The 7,077-nt window shown below is 43.4% G+C and overlaps 1 pseudogene; it reads right to left on the bottom strand.

Annotated features, from left to right (window-relative positions):
• Positions 1 to 485: 485 nt before the first annotated feature.
• Positions 486 to 1,611, bottom strand: LOC131280772 (retinoblastoma-binding protein 5 pseudogene; annotated as a pseudogene).
• Positions 1,612 to 7,077: the final 5,466 nt, after the last annotated feature.

Raw genomic sequence — 7,077 nt, forward strand, 5'->3', positions numbered from 1 at the left:
AATAAAACTCCCATTTGTCTCCCCAAATCGGTCTGCAAAGGCCTCCTGTCCTGTTAATCCCCCGATAGCCTACTCAGGGCTTATGAATTCCCCAGTACCGCAGAGCCTCCAGAAATCGCTGCTGCAGCGCCAGTGCTGTGGCTCCACCCACCCCAGGAGGGAGTGTCCCACATGCAGTTCCCACCTCCGTGTAATAGAGTCTCAATTATCTTATAGATGAATTTTCTCTGTTACCTTCCCACCAAATCGATGTCCAGACATCTCCCGCCCTGCAAAAATCCCGAAACAGCCTGGTCCCAAAGAACCTCCAACACTGCCCAGCCCTTCTTTGCAGGAGATATTATCAGGTATGCTCACTCAGCCACCATCTTGCCCCACCCCCTGAGGCCTTTGTTTTAAATTAAAGTCAATCTCAAATGACTGACCAGTGTATCCAGAGACCACATGATGGCAAAGTGGGGAAGAATGAAGAGCTTCGAGGGTCTTCATAACAGTTCTGGGATGGCTCTCTCTGCATTTGATCCTTTAGGCTGGAAAGCTTGCTTCTTCTTGGATTTTCCATCCCCCTTCACTCCCAGTGGTGGATGGACTTCATCATTTGGTACTCTTTGAAATTCTATATTGGTTGTTTTTTTTTTTTTCCTTAGGTAGCTGGGATCCATCAGCTGAGGGCTGCCTCTTCTTTTCTGAATTAGCCCTTTCATCCATCTATGAGGTTTGGAGTGCATCCAGAGGGGTCCGTGAGACTTTTCTTCTGGGTCTTCTATCTCAGGGTCAATGGGTAAATATAATAGAGACTTTGACTCTTCCAGCTTTTCATCAGTGCCACAAAAGGCAGCAATAAGATCCACACTGGTGACATCTACTTCTTCATTCTCTGCAGCATCATCCCATTTCTTCATGCTTACTCGTATCTTCATCCTCAGTATCAAACTCTGATTCCCTTTCTTCATATTACACATTTTCATCCAACTCTTTGAAGTTTGGTGCAAAAGCATTCCAATTTTCTACTTGATTTTGTGCCAAAGTAGATACTACCCCACAAGAAATGGATGCTATGATTGGTCAATCAGGATGCCAAGCTACACCAAAGAGAGGTTCTCCTCTAGTCCCACAGAGGAGCTTCACCATGTTGTCAATGTTCTTCTTCCATATGTAGAGGGCAAGGCCCCCTGTACATATGGCTGAACCTGCCACTATGTGTTCCTCATCCCCAGAGAAACAGCCTTTTTTCCACTGGGTCTGATTCACCAAGTCCTGCAATTTTTGCGTTGGTTCAGGTTCTCCATCTCTTCCACAGGTTAAGATTTCTCTGTCATCATAAACTCTGATTATTTGATCTGCTGTGTTAATTAAAAAGCAACTTCCTTTCTGGGCAAACTCTATTGACTTCATGGCTGTGGTATTGCTGGTTCCAGTTGTTCCTAAGAAGGAAGCAACACGATCCTGGGAAATCTCTTTTTAGGACCAAAATCTTGCCTTTCACATTTCCTTATAGATATACTCCCCTTGCCTATCAAAAGATGCAACCACATTCAAATCAGAGTCATTATCTACTGGCAGAACAACAAGCTTGAAATCTGAAAGGGTGAACATGGCAGGAGATTTCATGGGACACAGGGGTACTTTGTTCTGATATCATGGATGATACTGGACTTTTAAGATGGGTAAAGGGAATTGAAATCTCTGGTTACGGTCACCTGAAAATACATCCCACTGTGACACTATGTTATCAGTAGAAGCACTCACAAGCTTATGACCATCTCAACTCCAGCATAAAGAACAAACTGGATGGATATATGCGCTTATTTTAGCAATGACTCTTCTCAAGAAATCCCAGATGGCAAGTGGCCATCGTTACAGCCAACCACAAGCAGTATGCCCCACCTATTAAAGGTGCATGTTAGGGCCATGTTGATATAATCCAAAGTTCTATCAGCTTCCTCTGGATACCTCTGCCCAAAGAATTCCAACAACTCGAGGTTCACTCCTGTGGACTCTGGCCACCTGGTCTCATCTCTGGCAGCTACACCTTCTCCCCACCCACCTCCAAAGCCTGCTTCTAAGTGGCAGGCACAGTGATTACCCAGGTGCAAGCTCCAGAGATTTTCCAGTTTCTCTTTTTTTCTTACAATGTGTTTTTTTCCTCTCTTTATTTTTATTAAAAGTTACATTAAAAAATATGAGGCCCCTGTATATCCCCCACCCCCTTCACCCCACTCTTCCAACATCAACAACCTCTTTCATCATTGTGGAACATTCATTGCATTTGGTGAATACATTTTGGATCACTGCTGCACCACATGGGTAGTGATTTACTTTGCAGTTTACATTTTCCCCCAGACCACCCAGTGGGCCATGGCAAGATAGCATGTATAGGTTTTTGATGCTTAGATGCAGATATCTCTATATATGACAGAGAATCATAGAAATATTGACTACTTTTGAAGCTAGCTAGTAAGGTGTATAACCAATAGATGGATCTGAAACCTGGCAAGAAGTCAACATGGACTTCAACAACCCCAAAATGACTGATGGAAGACCCTCCCCAAGATTCTGTCATTCAGTACATGATTTACTCCAGAAGCCAGGAGACGCCCCAGATATTCCCCAAGGATTTAATCATTGTGCCCTCAGGGGTGTTGATGGGGGGATAATCAATCAAAGGGGCAATGAACTAGAACTCCTCCCCTGCCATTAAAAAAGGAGTGAAATAATTAAAGGTGCATAAAGCAGGTGCAAGTTCTGAGCTCTCTTGCTTCTGGACATTGACTCTGACCACCTTCTCTGCCCATTTGGATTACTATGCAAGTAAGCCTGGGGAATTATCATCTATAATGAGAAAGTGTAGTCTGTAAATCAGCCTGCTTTATCACTTTTCAGTCCCTTTCTTTCTATCTGGAACCCATGATCTTTTATTTTCTCTCATTTCTTATCCCTCCCTACCTGAATAAATTATTGGCCTATCTCACCCAATGTACTTTTGAAATTCATTTCTGCAGCATAGTCAAGAACCTAGACAAAATCTGGTAACATATTTGGTGAGCCAACCATGTGCTTATTGGTGATTGAAACTATGACCTAAAGTCTGTTTAATGTCTTCCTTTAGTTCTCCATTTTAAATGGGTTCACCTACAAGTCCCCACAGCATGTAATCCTGGGAGGGAAGAGGCAGGGGCACTGGAACTCTGCATCTGCACCACACACCCAGGCTGATGAGATCTAACCCCTGTTGGGAGGGTTGGGGTGCAGGGCAGGAGCTCACTGTGTCACCCTTTCATTAGTTCTGCCTTCAGGGCTAGCAACCATTGCATTCTTCCACCCTCTCCCCTAAGGGGGACATGGCAGTGATGAAGAGCAGGGGCTTTGCAGATCCATGCCATTGCAAGTCCATTTTTCTAAGGGGCAGGCAGAGCCAAGATGGATGCTGTGGGTGTTCCCTTCCCCAGGGGAGTCCCAGGCCAGGATACATTGCATAATTAACCTTTACCCATGTTTTACATTCCTACTTCTTGCTACTGAATATCTCTTTACAAGTTTGTGTTTGAATGCTTTGGAAAGTCTTAAAAACTGTGAAACTTGAAAAATGCCTTTGCTAGCAAGGAAGTTATTGCCTCAGGGCCCCAAGGCCTGTTAGCTAGAACAATTGATCTCTAATCACTTAATGACCTTTTTATGGTTGGTCTAACTGTGAAACCCCTAGACAGTAAAGTCATAAAATTAGAATGGCTTTGAAGTCCTCTATTAAAAATAGGAAGAAGCTTTTTGCCCCTTCTCTGAGGAAGGAGCAAATTCGAGGAAGAAGCAATATTCAGCTTAGCAGCTTCAGGTTGAAATCTCTTTGACACCAAGATCTATTCAGCCTGTCTCCCAAGTCAAGAATAGACCTGAAAATGCCTGGTGGCAGAGTCTCTGTGATTTCTGGGGAGGCAAGAATCGGAGAGCAGCCAAATGTTTCCTGAGATTTAATTCAGGAACTTTTGTCTGGGTTACTGTGCAGTCAGTCTCAAACCCTGAAATGTCAGAGGCACCAAAAACCAGAGAAGTAAACTCTGGATGGGCCCCATTCCTTGGACACTTCCATTCAGATGGCAGCCAAATATCCCCTGAAACCTATCTCAGGCACTCATATTTTTTTAAGGATTTCTTTGTTTATTTTGTCTTTTTTAAAAGACAAATAGATGACACAAAATATTACATTAAAAAACATGAGGTTTCCATATAACCCACTCCCCAACCCCTGCTCCTCCCTCATCAACATCCCTTTTCATTTCAGTAAGACACATTCATTGCATTTGGTGAATACATCTTGGAGCAATGCAACACATAGCCAGATGAAAGGCTCTCATTCTTGCACATCACAGTGTGAGTGGCAGAAAAAGAGCTCTCTCTCTGCATAGTAAAGATAAGGGTAGCCAATCACTAACTGGTGATGCAACTAGAAAAAAGACATTAAATAAAAGGGGGAAATGGTAAAGACAAATGAGTTTATTTGGCTAAGAGACTTCAAAAAAGACTCAGGAGGTCATCAGAGGGGTCGTGCTTATGCACGCCTCAGCAGGATCCCAAAGAGCCAAAGTAGATACTATGACAGGTGCTGGTGCTCCTGAGGGCTATGGAGATACACATGTTCTATGGCTATGTCAGTTGTCTTTGGAGTTCAGTGCCTTGTCAATGGGCCCTATTTTGGAATTTGTGTTCCTGAGTGTGATGGAGTTGAACTCAGATGTGACCTTTCTGCACATGCCTCTTCTGTTACTCTTACTGAACATGTGGTTGGTGCAGGGGTTGGTGTATACTCGAGTGACTTGAATCTCTGAACTGGCCATGTGCCAGCTGGTCCCTGAGCCTCAGCAGAGTTGCAACGCCTATTCTCCAGTTTGTTGGATTTACACATGTCAACTAACAGGAAGATGAAGATGGTCAACAATCACACTGGGGAACGGAGAGTGCCTACAACTCCAAGCAGGAGAAAATCATACATCAACCATGTAGGATCTAAGCCCCTCTCAGTAAAGAGGTGGAATGGACATCACCAAACCAGAGTGCACAGGATGGAGGTATAAAATATGGAGTAGAGTGGACTTACTGATATTCTGCTATAGAACTATTGTGACTAGTAATGGAAGAAGCTGTAGCATTGATCTGGAGAAAGTGACCAAGGAAGTTACTGAGGGCAGGGAGAAGGAAGTAGAGATAAGATGTGGGGGCATTTTTGGGACTTGAAGTTGTCCTAAATGATATTGCAGGGACAGATTCTGAACATTATATATCCTGCCATAACCCACTGAATGTACTGGGGGAGAGTGTAAACTACATTGTAAATTATAATCCATGCGGTGTAGCAGTGCTCCTAAATATATGCACCAAATGCAATGAATCTGCCACAATGATGAAAGAAGTTGTTGATGTGGGAGGAGTGGGGGGTGGGACGTGGGGTATATGGGTACCTCATATTTTTTGAAGTAATTTTTTTGTGTGTGATTTATGGATCTTTAAAAGAAGACAATTTAATAAAAACTTAAAATACAATAAAAATACATGCAAAAAATTTTTTGAAAAGTAACATAGCAACCAACCATGGTTCCATTATGTCTTACATTATGGTTTATATTTTAGACTGTACACTTTTCTAAATTTTTGTTTACATGTGGTTTGCATTATGGTTTACGTTTACAACTATACACATTTAAAAATTTGGGGGAAAGTACATTTGGCTCAATGGATAGGGCATCTGCCTACCACATTGGAAGTCTGAGGTTCAAATCCCAGGCCTCCTTGACCCATGTGGAGCTGGCCCATGCACAGTGCTGATGCACACAAGGAGTGCCATGCTATGCAGGGTGTCCCCCACATAGGGGAGCCCCACATGCAAGGAGTGCACACCATAAGGAGAGCCAGTGTGAAAGAAAGTGCAGCCTGCCCAGGAATGGAACCACACACACACAAAGCTGACACAAGATGATGTAACAAAAAGAAACACAGATGCCCGGTGCCACTGGTAAGGATAGAAGTGATCACAGAAGAACACACAGCAAGTGGACACAGAGAGCAGACAACTGGGGGGGAGGGGAGAGAATTAAATAAAAAATAAATCTTTAAATAATTTTGGTGAAATTTAATATGGCTTTTATCCATCATTGCACAAAATTGTGGAACACTTCTATTGCCCCCCAGTTACCCCCACTTCCATCCATTCTATTCTTCTCTCTCCCTCCCCTCAGTGTCCATAGTGACAAACAAGCTTTGCTGCTTCAAGGACAAGATTCGTAGATACTTAGTACAATGATGAGGACTTGACAATCTAGTCTGTGCTCCCCCATTGGGAGCCACCCATGCTCTCAAGAGACACCCTTTCCTCTGTCTAAGAACATCAGTCTGCCCCAGGATGGGGTTACAACACTTTCCCTCTCATGTGTGTGTGTGTCTCCACACACTGATATAACATAATATGGCAAGATGAGCACTCACACACTCCCTAGAAGCCTTCCCCAGGTGCACCCTGTGCCAGATGTCCCCATCAAACACCTCAAACAAGTAGCCCTTCTTCATTGTATTTTCTAAAGAGTTTTCTCAACATTATAATTTCAACCATGTACCTGACAATCTCCCATGCTGACCTGCTCACCCTGAAACCTCCCCCAAACTCCATGGATCAGCTGACCTATCTTCCCAATCCTAGCAACTCTCAAGCCTGCAAAGCCCCACCCAATAGTATCCCTATGCCTCTGTCTTATCCTTTCACGGCACAACTACTTATCTCCACTTTATCATAGATTTCACCCATGTAGGCATCAGTTCACAACTTTCTGGTCCCCCCATTTCCTGTAAGCCCATTGTCCAGTCTCTAGCTCTCTGAGACAGCTTGATTTGCTAAATTCATAAGAGAGGTCATGTAGTATTTTTCCTTCAATGCCTGGCTTGCTTCACTCAACATAAAATCCTCAGGATTCATCCATGTTATCCCATGTCTTAGTACTGTATTCCGTCTTACAGCTGAGTAGCATTCCATTGTGTGTGATTACACATTTTGATTATCAGTTCATCTGATGATGGGCATTTGGGTTGATTCCAACT

This window comes from Dasypus novemcinctus, chromosome 12, assembly GCF_030445035.2.
Source record: "Dasypus novemcinctus isolate mDasNov1 chromosome 12, mDasNov1.1.hap2, whole genome shotgun sequence".
NCBI classification, from domain to species: domain Eukaryota; kingdom Metazoa; phylum Chordata; class Mammalia; order Cingulata; family Dasypodidae; genus Dasypus; species Dasypus novemcinctus.